Source organism: Sinohyriopsis cumingii, unplaced genomic scaffold (genome assembly GCF_028554795.1).
Source record: "Sinohyriopsis cumingii isolate HCF-2022 unplaced genomic scaffold, ASM2855479v2 utg000553l, whole genome shotgun sequence".
Classification (NCBI taxonomy): Eukaryota; Metazoa; Mollusca; class Bivalvia; order Unionida; family Unionidae; genus Sinohyriopsis; species Sinohyriopsis cumingii.
In genome coordinates, this window is record NW_028315909.1 from 390,385 (window position 1) to 408,467 (window position 18,083).

General features: G+C 35.8%; 1 pseudogene; it reads left to right on the plus strand.

Moving 5' to 3' along the window:
* The first annotated feature begins 3,647 nt into the window (after positions 1-3,647).
* LOC149773795 (dual oxidase 1-like) overlaps positions 3,648-18,083 on the plus strand; it is a 96,128-nt pseudogene continuing 81,692 nt past the window's right edge.

Genomic DNA, 18,083 nt, shown 5'->3' on the forward strand with positions numbered 1-18,083 from the left:
CCTTCATTGATATTTTATCTCTAGGAGATAGAGTTTACCTACGAAGGCAGTTATGACAATTTCGTGGAAATGAAACAGCGAAATAAGGGTCACCCTGCAGGTGCAGGTATGAAAACATACACAGAATGTGCATCAATAGTATGAATACATGTTCACTAACTGAACTCCGACTTATATATTTTTATTTCAACTCCTCTTCTGGAATGTCTAGCTAGGTATGTGTTCCAACTGTAGGAAAAGTCTGAAGAATATTTGTTTAACCGATTTCACGAAGTTGTCGGCTAGATAAAGGGGTTTGATACAACTTATTCCGTAAGAAGATATTTATAGATTTTTTACATGGAACCTTCTTTGACATCGTATCTCTAGGGATCAGCGTCGACCCAGGACGAATTTCTTCCAGAGAAATCAGCGATTTAAGGAGCACTCAGTGAGTACCTGGTTTGAAAAACACGTTCAATGTACATATAATATATTAATCATTTGTAGTACTTTGACCTCTACTTACAGGAATTTGATTTCAACGCCTCTTGGACAGTATCTATCTCGGGACATGCTGCAACTGTAGGAAAACATAAAATTTAATTCGTCGAACCGCTTTCGAGAAATTCACGACTACATAAATGTGGCCGGGTACAGCACATGCTGCCAGAATATTGTATTATTGTGTTTTACGTATGCAGTTGTGCCCTTACGTCCCCTCTTTAGGCATCTTTGACATGGGGTCTTCTTTGATATTCTATAAATATGGAATACAGCCTAGTCACGACGGATGTCCTAACGAATTTCTTCGAGAGGAATCATCGACATAAGTGGCGCTTCTTCGATACCAGATATGGATAACACACACTGGACATATATTATCTCAGTACCTTGCACTAATTTTACCCGTACTTAGAAACGTTTGATTTTGGAGTCTTGTGGACAGTATATAGTCAGGGGCCCATTTTAGTATAAACCTTCTGTGCAATTTTTGAGCCGATCTCGATAAATCCGGAGCTCAATACACGGTCGTTATAACGATGACCAGTAGCAGCTAGCCTCTTCTGTCATGATATGGATCCTACGGTTCTCGCCTAAATGACCCAGGGATCGATCTTTCATTTGAAAGATTGTCCATATGTAAATGCTTGATTCCTACAAGATATTTAGCAGCTTTTGATAAAACTGTGCGAAGCAAGTGTCGAGAAATTTGGGGGTAAATCTATGATGGGGAGAATACCTCTATAAAGAGTTTTACATTGGCCCTTCTTGAGTTTTCATAACTGGAAATATGTTGAAACCACAAACTAAATATTGAAGTAGTAAGATGAATCAGTGAAATTGAGGGCAGTTTCTAGGTATCATATAAAATCCGCGTCCAATGGCTATCGATTGAATCAATATTTAGTATCTTCAGATACTTTTCTTCGAGAAGTTTTATTGCAGCGCCTCTTTCAGAATTTCTGTTTCTGGATCCATTCCATAACAGGATAGATTTACTGACAATTTGTGGAGCCAATTTCTAGAGATATGGAGCTCAATATATGATCACATCTTCGGTCCTTCTCTTGCGGTTGAGAACAAAAGACTATTTTCCAAGCTCCTTCCGCCATACAAATGTGATGTCCACATATAGCATGTATATGCATGTGACTCACTACCAAAAAATAGCATTTTGAAGTCCTCACCCTCTAACAATTGAAGAAACTCGCAATCGGGAAGACTAACCGGGGTGACAGTCTACGGTCCAGCTCTTGCGCCCAATAATGATTAGGGCAACCCTCGACATACACATACAGATGGCCCGCAAAGCAATTTTCCGTGCCGTCTTCAATCGCAAAGAAGTCGGTATCTCTTTCGATTCCCCCTTTTGCTCATCTCAGGTCCTTGGCTATTTCTGCCAGGGCGTCAGTAACCGCGGAGCATTTAGCTATCATCAAGGCCGCAACTAGGCGCCTTAGCTGGGCTGGCCCTAAAGTCCGCAGTCCTCAACCGCAGCGTTGGAGGCCAGGGCCTGGGGTAACGGCGAGCACCATCTCCAACTTTAACGGGCTCCAGCTAGCTCAATCCGAAAACAGTTCTTCGACGTCTGCATAAGAGACGAGCTGACGCGTCTGCCATGACAACTCACAAAAATGAGTTACCCTTTGGATGGTGTTTGCTCGTGGGGATGGTCGCGTGCCTCCGCATTGCCCACGGCGTCGGCTTCTCTCTGTTACGAAAGTGTATGACGGGCCGATTGCGATGCTAATTGTGCTCGACAACGACCTGAAGCCTGGTATGCTGGTGTAGGCGGTGTTGATTCGGCTCTTAATTGAAACAGATCGGATCACGGCATGTAGGCCATGTCGGTGGACAGCTTCGTACGCTCGCACAGATACAGACTACGCCCTCCTAAACGCTATGGCGAACCTCGCTCAGTACGTGGGAAATGTTGAGCTATTGAATTGCGCAAATCTTTTCGACGCCATATACATGAATGACCTTATTGTGTTCACCGAAGCCTCCAGTAGACCAAAATTCTCTGATGTAGATTTTCTGCACACCTACTGAGGTCTGGCGTAGTGGCGTAGTCAAGACTGCATAAAGAGTGTACGGAATGGCCCAAATGTAAATGTAGGATATATAACCTTACGGCATGTGTTTTGCTCGACTTTCCTTTGTTCTGTCACAACTACGTAAATGATGATATAAGAAGAGGAGTAGCGATGATAACGAAATATAAACGGGAAATGAGCTGGGAAAAGTTTGATGAGAGAGAATTTTTCAAAGGTAAATTAATACACAAAGAGTTAAAAAAGTGGCAAACAGAGGATGGAAACAACTTTTTATTGAGAACCTGAATGCATATTTACAAATTTACTCCATGGAAAATATAATCATAGGAGTGGATTATAATAGGCTCGAGAATGAAATAGAACAACCGAACGAACACCAAATGACAAATTTATGATAACAACATAAATTACATGATATAAACAGAAATTAAACTAATTAACATGAGATTTTATCAACGAATATAAAGAAGGACAGGGACCAATTACAATGTACGAACCTACGAAAATGTAAAAACAACATATTTAAAGTTGTCGGGTCATAAAGTGGTATATATCGAAATAACGATAGAAGATATAAATAAATGGGGACCGGGACAATGGAAGCTCAACAACAAAATTTTAAACGATATAGAATTCACAAATACTATAAAGAAAGAACTAACAAAATTTATTAATGAGGAAATTATAGATATAATCGAAAATTGGGATATCCTAAAATATAGAATGAAAAAAATAGCCATTCACTACTCAAAAATGAGGCTGTTAAAATTAAAGAGAGAAATAAAATGAAATCAAAATTATCTGAATTAAATCGACAAATGAAGAATTAAATAAACAAATGACAAAAAGAGTTCACAAATATTTATAAAATAAAAGCTCATGGTTCGTATAAAAGGCAATTACTAAGAAAAGAGGGAAAAAGAATCTGGATATTTTTAAGAGAAAACGATATAATCTATACCGACAAAGACGATATGCTAAATAGTATATATACATACTATAAAGACTTGTGTACAACGCAAAGTATTGAAACTTGTACAATAGACAGTTACTTACAACAGGTACAATGAGAGGTGGTATCAACAGAACACAGAGACCTGTGTGATGATGTCATCTCAGACTAAGAAACTTAAGAAAAACTATGCTACAGTAAGAAAGGGAAAATCACCAGATAAAGACGGAGTCACCGTGGAATTCTATCAAAAATTCCAGGGTGAGTTAACGCCTTTACTGTGTATAGCTAATGGAAAAGAGTTTATGATACCACCAGACCTTCAACAACGAATACATAATTATCTACTTAATGTGTTTTGTTTTCATGACGTCGTCAGACTGACATTACGTTGGCAAAAATAGCCTGAAGTGGTTGAAGTTAATGACAAGAACTAGGATATGCAGAAAACCTTTCCTAGTTTGATAAGATTTACCCCTAAAATCATTGCCCAGTTGGTGAATGGCAAATATAGGAATGAAAATAGCAATGCTTTCGTCTACATCTACAGAGAGAGAGAGAGAGAGAGAGAGAGAGAGAAAACCAAGTGAATGGCAGCTAATACACATTTAGATGCTAACACTCATGATTCTTAATTTACCCGCCAATTCGTGTTTAGTTATTGTTGGAAAAAGACCAATATCAATTGTGTCATGTTTAAGCACATGCTTACAGCAGCATGTCTTTATTCATGCTTAAACACATACTTACAGCAGCAAGTCTTTAGTCATGTTTAAACACAGGGAAGAAAATTATAAATTTTGTGTCAACTACGGACTATCGAACATTGCAGCTTTCCCTGTTTTGTCAACACGGATACATTTACTTGAAAAAAAATTCCGGACACTAAAAGAAATTAGGTGGTCACAATATGTTAAGTTTCTTATCTTACATGTTTTGTTTGATATTGTTAATATTCGTGTATACATTTATGTCTAAATTAATTGAAGTGCAGTTCATTTAATCTTTTTCGACCTTTACTTTAAGAGGGCACCATATATACACCATTGTGCAGAGGTGTCGTAAAACAGGAATTAATTTATGATATGTCATTCTTATTTTTCCTTCGCTTTCATCCATTTTCAGGGAGGTAGCCTGATTTTATTACGGATGAATCTTCCTCATCCTCAGATACAATGACGTAATATGTCGAGAGAATATTTCTCTATTAATTAATAACTGACAAAATAATAAATATGAGATTTTATTAAGGCAGAGAAAACTTGGTGGTGAAAGCGGCAGTCTGTGAAGATGGAGATGTGACTGCAAGATTTATTCCCCTTACTATGACAGACTCACACGTCAAATATAAACCTTTGCCAGACATGCTACCGATTTAACGGTGGTATATTCAATGACGTTTAAAAAAGATTATATTTAAAAAGTCAAGGATATGGTTTATATTTGGACCCTATGAAATTATAGTGTACTAAATTGTCTGCTCTCATAACTACACTCGCACTTCAGCTTTCACCATGCTTTTGACATTTGCAACTTAATTCAGTTAATTGTACTGTAATGTCTGGCAACAAGGTATGACACTTACAACTTTATTCATTTAACCTCAATTGTATGAATCAAACATATTCCATATGTTAGCCTTGTGTTCAGAACAGCGAGTATGTATGCATGTATGTGTGTGTATGTATATATGTGTATGCATGTATGTGTGTATGTATGTATGTATGTATGTATGCATGCATGCATGTATGTATGTATGTATGTATGTATGTATGTATGTATGTATGTATGTATGTATGTATGTATGTATGTATGTATGTATGCATGTATGTACGTATGTATGCATGTATGTAAATATGTATGTGTATGTATGTATGTATGCATGTATGTATGTATGTATGTATGTATGTATGCATGTATATATGTATTTATGTGTTTATGAATTTACGCATGCATGTCTGTCTGCCTGTCTGTCTATATGTATATATGTACGTATGTATGTATGTATGTATGTATGTATGTATGTATGTATGCATGTGTGTGTGCGCGTGCGTGCATGCGTGCTTGCCTGTATGTATGTATGTATGTATGTATGTATGTAAGTATGTATGTATGTATGTATGTATATATGTATGTATGTATGTATATATGTATGTATGTATGTATGTATGTATGTATGTATCCGTGTGGTTTTTAATTTTCAATATCTGTATCCATGTGTCTTCTATGTGTTTCTTGTCACACAGAAGCTAGCAAATATTATCAGAGAGTACTACTGTACAATGACGGATATCGTGGCATGAAACAAAAATCTCTCAACAGTTGAGTACATGTTTTATAGACAATACAGGTCATGCACACTTTTTACAGTTTAACGTGCTTTATTTTACCTTTATATAGGTGTGCACTCCAGCGTGCTTTATTTTACCTTTACATTGGTATTCCCTTCAGGGTGCTTTATGTTACCTTTACATGGATATTCTCTTCAGAGTGCTATATTTTATATTTATATGGGTATTTTCTTCAGTGTGCTCTATTTTACCATTTGTATGGGTATTCTCTTCAGGGTGCTTTATTTTATCTTGACATGGATATTCTCTTCAGGGTTCTCTACTTTACCTTTACATGGGAATTCTCTTCAGAGTGCTTTATTTTACTTTTATATGGGCATTCACTTCAGGGTGCTTTATTTAACCTTTTCATGGGTATTCTCTTGAGGTTGCTTTTTTTTTACTTTTACATAGGTATTCTCTTCATGGTGTTTTACTTTACCTTTACAGGGAATTCTCTTCAGGGTGCTTTATTTTACTTTTATATGGGTATTCACTTCAGGGTGCTTTATTTAACCTTTACATGGGTATTCTCTTCAGGGTGCCTTTTACTTTTACATGGGTATTCCCTTTAGGGTGCTTGATTTTACCTTTACATAGGTATTCTCTTTAGGGTGTTTTATTTTACCTTTACTTTGGTATTCTCTTCAGGGTGCATTTGTTTACTTTTTCATGGGTATTTTATTCATTGTGTTTTTTTACCTTTATATGGGTATTCTCATCAGGGTGCTTTACTTTACCTTTACATGGGTATTGTCTTCAGTGTGCTTTATTTTACTTTTATATGGATATTCTCTTCAAGGTGCTTTAGTTGAACTTGACATTGGTATTCTATTCAGGGCGTTTTACTTTACGTTTACATGGGTATTCTCTTCAGTGTGCTTTACGTTACCTTGACATGGGTATTCACTTCAGGGTACTTTATTTTACCTTTATTTGGGTATTCACTTCGGGGTGCTTTATTTTACCTGGACAGGGGTAATCTATTCAGGGTGCTTTTTTTAACCTTTACATATGTATTCTCTTCAGGGTACTTTATTTTTCTTGTATATGGGTATTCACTTCGGAGTGCTTTATTTTACCTGGACATGGGTATTCTCTTCAGGATGCTATATTTTACTTTTACATGGGTATTCACTTCGGGGTGCTTTAGTTTACCTTGAGATTGGTATTCCCTTCGGGGTGCTTTGCTTTACCTGTACACAGGTATTCCCTTCCGCGTGCTTTATGTTACCTTTTCATTGGTATTCTCTTAAGGTGCCTTGTTTTACCTTGCCATTGGTATTGTCTTCAGAGTGCTTTACTTTACTTTTATATGAGTATTCACTTCGCGGTGCTTTATTTTACCTTGACATGGGCATGAACGGCATTTGGGGTGGCACGTGGGGCTACCGCCCCAAGTCCCGCTCTTGAGGGGGCCCCGCACTTTAGGCCTAAGGTCGTCCTTATGAGTTTGTCAAGCTATATTCTCCGGTAAATTGGAAAGGCTGATAAAGGCCGCACGTAATGCACGCAAAGTTGCGAAGTCAACTTATTCAACTTCGTAACGCATTTAACAGGTCAAAGCACATATGCAGACAGATGCAGCCATTTTCTCAATGCCACTAGCGGGCAACGGCTGTCAGATAACTTGGATCTCAATTTTTCAAATTTTCGCAGAGTTGCGCGGGAGCTGTTGGGCTAGGCGGCGACGATGTCCCGTTTATATCTTGTCTGCGGTCATTCCTGTCCAGGCACCCGGATAGCCTATATATACCACAGCAACTTAGTAAAGTCTGCTTTTTGAAACACTGCGTTCAACCAGTGTCTCAATAGTGGTGTGCGCGGAAATATTTATTAATAGTGGTTCAAAGTGGTTTCGCCATATTGCCGTCGACGCCGTGAGTGGAAGGGACCGAGATATATTTCGCAAGTATGAATCAGGTGCAGCAAAAGCTAAGACACGCAAGTTAAGAGAAGAATTTGATAAACTCAAAAAGGAGTATTGGATAAGTCCTTTCCAAAAGAGGCCGTTAAACAGCAAGAGGATTTTGATTGTTCTTAATTCGTGTCTTCATTTTATTTGAAAAATGACAATAATGATCAGTTTATTCGGCCAAAGGCATTGTCGTCATGTTATTATTTCGATTAAAAAGGCCCGTTGTCCACAAATAGCATTCTTTTATGAATAAATAAAAATCTAAATTTGAGCGCCAAATCGCGATAGTTCATCCAGTCTAGACATAATCAGTGTTTGCAGTAGCATACCAATCGAGGTACCGATACTCTGGCCCCGTACGATCATGGTCGGCCCTAGGCCCCGCGTACTCCTAACGTGGCGTCTTCACATGGGAATTCTCTTCAGTGTGCTTTACTTTACCTTTACATGTGTATTCTCTTCAGGGTGCTTTATTTTACCTTTACATGTGTATTCTCTTCAGGGTGCTTTATTTTACCTTTACATGTGTATTCTCTTCTGGGTGCTTTATTTTACCTTGACATGGGTATTCAATTCAGGGTGCTTTATTTTATCTTTACATGGGTATTCACTTAATGGTGGTTTATTTTACCTTTACATGGGTATTCTCTTCAGGATGCATTATTTTACTTTTATATGGGATTTCACTCCAGAAATTTCGTATCAATATGTACCCTCAATAGAAGCCAGTAGTAGGAAATAATTTTTGGAAAGTGTAGAATCGTAATAGCATCACCGTAATCAATTTGAGAATGAATATGCTTGCAATTCAGTTTGTCATGTACTAGTTTATTGTAACATTAACAGATAGGATCCAAAATAGTTTTGGATGAATAAGTGTGTGTGTGTGTGTGTGTGTGTGTGATTTGGGTTTTTAACGTAGCTTTAACAATTTTTCAGTCTTATCGCTACGATGTCTGCAGTGTGGTAGTTTATAGTGATGTCTAGCACTAGGGCATCATGCCTCAGACATGTAGGTTATGTCCCACCCAGTCACATTATCGTGACACCGGGCCGACCATTCCTAACACTAACCTCTCAATGCTGAACGCCAAGCAAGGCAGCTGTTAGTACAATTTTTATAAGTCTTTGGAATGACACGGCCGGGGATCGAAACCACGACCTCCCGCATCCGAGGCGGACGTTCTAACCACTAGGCCAGGCCACCGGAGTGGTCGGATGAATAAAGAGAGCCGTCAAAACAGGTACACGTTAAATTGTCGCTGTCAGGTAAAACAGTCAAAGTGACTAAGTTAAGTGATATGTCAAACCATATTGTTTACCCGCTAACTGTACTTCTAATAAAGAACTGTTTAATGGATAAATGTATTTAAGATATCTACTATAATAAATAAAAAATGAAGAAAAGAAAGTAGTTTATAGATATGCTAAAAGATGTAATTTGTGAAGAAAACAGTTTTAAAAAACGAAAACAACTGAAACGTAATAATAAAGGCTATCTCTTGAACTGGAAAAAATATGATTCATCATTGAAATTCTTTTGTTTTATATTGTTCAAATGCTTATTATGTTTGCGTGAAATGACGATACATGTTCTGTTTAATTTTTTAAAATTTCTTTCTACGCTTGCTTTTGTAAATGTGTTTCAGAATTTTGCCTCGGTGTCTGTTTTTGTAAACCTATTTCGGGCTCTAAAATATAAAATTTCTAGAACTCAAGGTCTTGCTCTTTGGAAGAATGAATCTTTCTCCCAGCTTATCACAAATTCGACTGATATTACGCTATCCTCTTCGCACGCGGCCTGTTTAATATTTTCTCTTCCTCCTTGACTGGGTTCAATTTGTTCTGCAGAAGATTCCTTCCAGCCCGAAAGCTGTGCCACTTAAACCAAAAGACACTGAGGGCCCAAAAGAATGGATTCCCATTAGCCCCTGTATTTCCTAAACGTTTGAAAATGTTAAGTAGCATTGCATGTAGAATCAACAGGTATGCTAAGTTTTAAAAAATATTATGGTTGTATAGTTTTAAGAATTATTCATAAAGAGAAATTATATATATCCTTGTACCAGGTAATCTACACTAATCTGGTTCGTCGTAATGGTATGTTTACGCTTTCTTTGAAATCTGTATACTGTGTTCATTATATCAATAATACATAATTGCAATAGCCAGTCGACGCTAGGTCTAAATGTTAATTTGTCGGTTACGAGGCACACGTGCTGTAGCGTATTTAATGCTTTGTTGTTGTTGTTTCTTAAACCTATCATAATGTTCTAAAATTCGATTATAATTATTTAATATAAAAATGTGCAAATGGTCACCTCCGCCCCCACCCCACCCCACCTCTCTCTCTCTCTCTCTCTCTCTCTCTGAATTATCGTAGCTAGACACGGGCAAAAATCTATGGAAATACAAGCGTTGGGATGTTTGCTTGTGTCATACGACAATGTCTCTGGACCTATGAATGATGGTAAAGTTTAGTCAAACTGTCAAAAGGGGAGCCAGAGAGAGAGAGAGAGAGAGAGAGAGGCAGAGACAGAGACAGAGAAAGATAATATTAATATCTTTAGAAATGTTAATTAAAGCAAAATAATGACTTAGATGAACTGTAAATATATTAAAATATTTTAATAACCTCTTGTTGGTTCGTCATTTTGCTTAGTTTCTATTCAACGCTATTTTCCATACGTCAGTACGTGAATGCCTGACACTTCAGATTCAGTGTACAAGAGGCTAACCGTGTTTGTAGTGCACTACTTTCTTCATAAAAAGCATATTTCATGTTTAAATCATGAGTGTGTCTTCTATTGACTTAGTAAATGTGAAAAAGAAGAAACTCAAAAACAAAACAATCAACTTATCAATTTGCATATGTGATTGTGAACAACAAGAAAAATCGTAGAACTACATCTTGTAGCGGACACACTCGCAGGGGTGTGAGGAGTACATTCACTCGGTCAAAACACAGTTGTCCGAAGCATATCGTAACTCCATTCAAAGTGCAAATATGTGTATTTGTATGTGAGATAGTATGTACGCTGTATCAATGATAAACCGTTCGTTGTATAAATTTTATATATATATATATATATATATATATATATATATATATATATATATATATATATATATATATATATATATATATATATATATATATATATATATATATATATATATATATATATATATATATATATATATATATATATATATATATATATATATATATATATATATATATATATATATATATATATATATATATATATATATATATATATATATATATTGCCACATGTAGTCCTGTGCCATTAGGGGATTTACAGACGGAAGTTGAATATTGTAACCCACGGGGAAATCCATCATAATCTCGGCCAGGTTTGTGCCTATCAACCGATCAGCCTTGAAATTCCAGATTCCATCTGGCCATATTTTGGCGGGGCCAAATATTAACTGACCATCCCAACAGAGGGTGTTCTCACTCAGCTTGATTAACACAGACATATACATAGACGTTATCTAATTTGAATATCTAAAGTCAGTTTTATTTATTTATCAATGACTTTGATTAAATCATAATATCACAGAGGAAATCAGAGTTGTACGTCTAGTAATGAACGTGGAAAATATTGAAGATGGATTTTTAACAAAGGTTTCTGTCGGTAGTGCTGTTTAGTGAGGTTTATCGTTTGTGATAATTCTATAGAACGTTACCATGTCTTTCGATCAGCATTCAATGTTTTGACAGGTTGAAAAAGGCAAACACCTTATAGCAGAATATTCAGAACGTAGATCATCATGCATCGTATTATTTCTCCAAAAGAGACAACAGAGACGTATATACATACCATCTGGATTAATAAATATGGAACGGCACGGCTGTCTTATGTCGTTCGTCCTTTTTTATTGCATTTTTATTTCCATGGGGTAATTGGATCATATATGCTTTTGTTTGCTTATTATTTGCAGTAGTTTTGTCATTATAAGCAGTGGTTTCGTCATTATATGTGAATGATAAATAAATGCACAGTTTTGTAATGCGTGCATCTCAATCCAAGGGAAATATATATTTAATGTTTTCATAGAATACGATAATGGATGTTAAAATCAATGCATATAAAATTGAAAGTATGAAATAAAATTAAAGTATTCATATAGATGTAATGTATATTTATATTGAATGGGTATAAATCTGGTGTGTCAGTCTTGAAACTCTACATAAAACTGTTTGCAAAATGCTTGTAGTGTGTCGTACCTTTTGCATGGAATTAAGGAGTAAGTCAGGTGAGAGAAAGAGTCTGAGTTAAAAACAATAAATCAAAGCTATCACAAATGACTCGATATATGAACATTTGCACACATTTGCATTCATTTTAGTCCTTTATAAATATATGTGCCTATATTTATCTTGCAAATATTGGTGGCTCTGTAATGAATAGTTTATATGTAGTTAACTTCTGGCTCCAGTCGTTTCTTCGCTTAGTAGAAGCCCTCTAAAATCATCTACCCACGCAAACATTAACCTTTTTTCCTTTTCATTTATGATTCAGTTAGGAAATGAGATTAGGCATGGTAGTGTCTATTATAAACTTTAATGTAAATCACATATTGAATCGAATTTGTCCTTGGTGCACGGACGTAAGCAGTTAATTAATGTGTAGGCATCGAAATAGAACATACAAATCTTATGCATGACGGTAAAGTTATTTTGCTACAACATTATTTGGTACAGACTATTTCCATCGATACCTTTGACTAGCATCTTGCAGTGGAGAATTCATCCATTTCACGTTATGCACGATATAATTGTTTTGGCCATGACGATCAAGCTTCTTTAGTAATATAGGAATATATACCTAAATGTGAGCAACACAGATAGAGAAAAAGGATACATACATACGTGAATGGATACATTTTTGAATGAGTATTTTTATAACAAAAAGTAACGAACTGCACAAATTCGTTATACATTCATTGTTACTTTTTTTCGATAAGCCAATCATACACCCATTCAAATATTACACAGATTAGTTTAAACTAAGCTGTGATATCATTCCCTAAACTAAGGTTTCTTAGTCATGCATTTTCCACGCCACGTGTTTAGATACGTGTTATACATTCTTCGACATGCTAGGTCTCGATGTGAATGATAAATACCTATCCACAATATCAATGACTCAAGTATCTAGAAGCTAAAGACCAGGAAGAGTTGATGAAAAACACATCGTCTTCGATGACAAATATATATTTTAGAAGCAGAAAATCAATTCCTGAATTGAAGGTCTGCCAATCACACGAAAACCAAACTTTACTATCAGTTATTTATCCGAAAAAGTCAAAATACTGAATGAATGGTCTGTTAATGGTATTCTCAGCTGGCAGTGACCTAATGTCATTTAAATCAAGGTGTATAAATCATTTCTCCAAAAAGACAATATCAGTGAGCAAGACATTCAGTCAGCTGTATGTTGTGGCACCACGTTCTCGCATGTTTCGCAAAGCTCATCAAACATCGGCATGCACTATAGGCATGCAAGTGCTCCACGTCGACCTATGAAACAAGAAGGGAAACAAGTTATTTATACAATTTACTTTTAAAACTGTCAACATAGATACATTTATCTTTCAGGCGAAAATAAACTCATGGCATTTGTCAGTGTTTGATCCTTAGTAAGACTGTTCCGTGTATCTATTTGTAGCCTAGTGACTATTGCAAAATATACATCCAGATAGGGTCAAAGTTCAACAGTGGCGCGTGAACGATAGTGATTACCAGTGATTCAAAATATATGTTTTGCTTATATTAAAGTTATTTGGGGTAATTTTGGTGAGTGATCCTAAGTTATTCCCGAACACTGCGGTTCCAGTCTCAGAAATGTTTAAGCAAGTTATCACCGTCGTTTTAAACCGTTTCTTGCTAAGCACAAATAAGTACCAAATTGGCAGTGCATGTTAACGTTTATGTAGTAAGTGGGCCGGAATTCATTCAGTGAGTAGTCATTGGGTCATGCATTGCGTATGATATGGCAGTTTCTATAGTGACTGCATGATCTGTTTTACCCATTATGTTCAAGTTTCTGAAAACGCTTAAGGGTATTACACAAGTACATACCTAAATGTGGTCAACACAGATTAGGAACAAGTACAGGTATATAGATAATTGGATAATTCATAGGATGAGAAATTTTTCTATAAACACCAACATCACCACCAAACAAAAACACACCGACCATCACAAACCCATAACAAAAATGGCTTTTTAATTACGTTCAGCCAACTTTCTTTTAAAGAACTAGCAAACACACACTCAAACATAGCAACTTTTTCTTTACACTGAGTTAGCATTATCTAAATTAAAGCTTCTTAGTCACACATTTTCCACGTCAGATATCGTTATCTTGTCATATAGTTTGTGGTGAGATTTGTTTTCGTGATTTCTCATAAGCAAAAATTCGTCATCAACTTGCTACGATTTGATGGGCGGATATCCATATTTGACAGGTTATTCTTACATGCTCAATTGAATTTACGTCGTATGCCGCATATTGGCATGCACGTCTCGTAAATGAACACGTTTGCATGCTATTTAATGTATGCGATTAGCCGCCATTCCTATGCCACCAGAGCAAATCTCATCAAGCAAGTGTGCCCCTAAATTCTTACACGCATAGTCATTGGACTAGCTAATGCAGTGACCCTCTTATTGTTTACCTTGAAACTGAATACTTCTCTACATCATAGAGATTAAGACGATTGATACTATATTCAGATAACTATTATCGTGTTTGATTTGGATATTTAAAGGACTTTTAAAATTATTTTAGTCATATCGCTACGATGTCTGCAATGTGGCAGTTTATAGTGATGTCTATCTCTGGGTCATCATGCCCAGACATGTAGCATGATGTTGAATGAAATTATAAAAAACATGTAATAACGTTTCTTTCAACAGGACATTAAAACCAAGTGTTATTCAAGTATAGCACCCTGTCCTTTAAACTCAACTATATAGTAGCATTTATTAAATGTTTCTTAGTCAAACATGTTTCACGTTAAGATATGGTTTAGACACGTGTTATTGCTTATCTTTTATGTTACGTTTTCATGCGAGAGACCAATGCCTATTTACATCGTACCTGCTTAAATATAATAGAGATAAGGACCAGGAAGAGTTGATACAAAACACATCGTCGTCAATTAGATATATTTTCTTATAGTTAAACTCCCCTGATTTTAATGACGCAATAAAAAAATATGTGTGGTCCGTTATCCAAATGAATAGATCAATAACCAACGAATCTTTCTTGCTAAGGTTAATGCCATCTGTATGTAATCCAATGTCATTGAAACCAAAAGGTATGAATCGTTTCCCCAAACGACACATTTCTGCCTACTAAGCCGATTTTAAAAAAAAATGCTAATCTTAAATATAAAACTACCTTCCTTAAAAATAGACATACGTACATGGTGTGTACTGAGTGAACTTTTGTAAATGACAGCATGAATGCTTGCTATAGAAAAATAGTTTTACAGAATTGTACAGACAATGAGATATTGAAAGTTATCCTTTGTAGATGTGGGCTGACTCGTCGTTAACGATCTATATCAACAAAGTTGAAAAGTATTACACTGTGTAAACACATACACACACACACAGTGCTTCTATTATTATCCTTTACAGAACTGTATTTTAAAATAAATTGGTGTATTGTACTAGTAATTACCTGTAATGTATAATTATTTTCTTTAATGATTCTTCTTAGTTTTATCATTTCCATGAGTTCTAACATCGTGATAGTATAATAAAGCAGCACGACATTTGTATTTCCTGTGTGTCTGCTATTCAGATAAGCATGCATGAAATATTCACCTATAAGCATTATGTAAATAGAGGATATTTGCTTGCGACGAGTGAATAATGGATACATTTCATCGATTGGGTGGAAAAGCTCATTTTTTTTTCAAACGTGGCGAGATCACCAGTTGAAAATCCTTTTATTTTTCACCCACGAGATAAAATGAATAAGTTATTCGCTCGATATCAGGCAAGTTTCCTTTTCTTTTGCAATTAAACGCACTGGTTATCAAGAAGTACTGTGTGTGTAGTCTGTATAACATATGATAGTTGCAGATTTCTTACTGAATCCACCACGTTGACCACGTTTTACCGTTTATGTTCTGCTGTGCTTTGTGATTATTCACACAGAAAATGTAAATAGTTGCATAATTTTCCTTCAATATTCTAAGCATAATAGCGCATTGGAAAAATAGAAAGCATTCGCGGCTTGATGAAATTCATCTGGAGTGTGCGTACACGCGAGGCAGCCATTGTACAATTCGGCCGCGTCAGCATATAACAATGACTGCGATTTTTGCTCCAGTGTATTATCATTATTAGTTTACTTGGATTATCCAGTAACTCACGGCCTACCATAAATTAATACGGGGCATAAAATTACACAGACCCATATGTTCATGAACGTCTGGTTTAACGATTATATTTAGGATGCCTAAAATGTCCTTAACTGGAGATTTCGTTTTCTTGAATAATATATTTAGAAAATGTTTATTGCTCACAACGCCAATATTTAACGATGCACATCTGAAACTGATGTTTTGTACTGAGTAACCTAAAGGAGTGACACCCAACAAAGTTAGTAAAATTCAGCAAAGGCATTTATTTCCCTAGAATACAAAAATGTAAATTCAAAAGGAACTTACAGTCGTGTACATTAAATCCCTAATGAGTTCTATCGGATGTCCAAATGAATAGAATATTCTAAATGAATAAACAGTGGTGTTCTGAATGAATTCCATTCTTGTATATACGGATGTACCAATAGCCTTGAATAGTGTTGATGTGCGAACAGTCTTGATGCATGACAATGATATAATCCAAAATGTCTTTAAACTATTTTATAATAATTCCACGATAGTGACTTAGTCCAAAAATATTAATGGCCACGTTGTAATTCCAATGAATGATTTAAATAAATAAATTATCCCTCAAATTATAACTCAACACAAATAAAATTGATTCCACTAAGACCAATGTGAAGATTTGGAAAATTAATTCTGATCTAAACAACTTTATATACATCCCCACTCGACTTATGTCGCAGTAACATTCACCCTTTTTAGTATGCTGGTATCGTTGCTATTCTTATGAGTGTTTGCTTAAAGAGGCATACGGAATATATACTGGTCTACAATCTGCGCACAAGTACTTCTGATACAACTTCTAATCGACGCTAATATCTTGTGAAACGAAACAGGCCCTACGATGGGTATACACTTTAATAAAAGCTAGATAATTTTAAACTGAGATAGAATTAACGAAGAAAATGTAATAAAGAATTTCGTTAACTGTTAAATTGGGATTACAAATACACATTAGAATTTAATAGCTTTAACAATCTGAAATCTTTTTCATCATTGAAAAAACGAAGTTAAAGGTATACTGTTGCATGATGTTAAGAAACTAGACATCCAGGAATGTAATTAGCCTTACACATCATTTCGAGATAAATTATGCGACAACCATTATCTGGCCTGATGTGGGTAATTTCTGAACAGTTTGTCATACTTTAGTCTTCTCAAACATTGAAAGAATGTCCGCATTTAGATAAATCTTTTTTGCCTGGTATGCTCTTATGGGACTGAGCATTGCTAGATACCAAACAAATTAGCATTCTTTTCTACGAGCAATACAAAAAATTTGTTTTTAATAAGCGTTTTCAAGTGCAACGAATACAGTCCTTTTAAAGCAACTAGGGGTTGCTGGTAACACGCTAAAAACTCAACATACAAGGGTTTGCAGACGGAAACAAAGGTTGTTAAATGGAAAGGTATGGAACCGTGATCATAGCCCATGATAGGTTACAACTGGTAATCTGCCATTTTCTGTAAACTCCTCTTTTGATGAAAATATTCTTATTCTGAGATTAGAGTACGGCTTTGTTAATATTCCTCTCCATTGTGCCAATTTGTCATCACACTTAGTCTCAGGACCTATGACGAGTGACCAGTGGTCAGATAAGTATCAAATTGTTGTTCTGAAATCATATTGACATTACTCTCTAACTCTAACCCATGAAAATCCATTTGCTGGTCATTTAGGAGTCAGTAAGACTTATCACACGATCTCGAATCAGTTTTATTGGCCGAATATTAAAAGTGATAATTGTAAATACTGTAGATGCTGATGCTGTCATACTTGTCAAATAGTAGGAAAACCCATTTAAAAGATACCGAACGATCATCTTCAACCTATTCCCGCATTTGACGAGCCATTTAGCAGAATATTGATAGACTGTGCCTAGTCTTTACCTAATATCAAG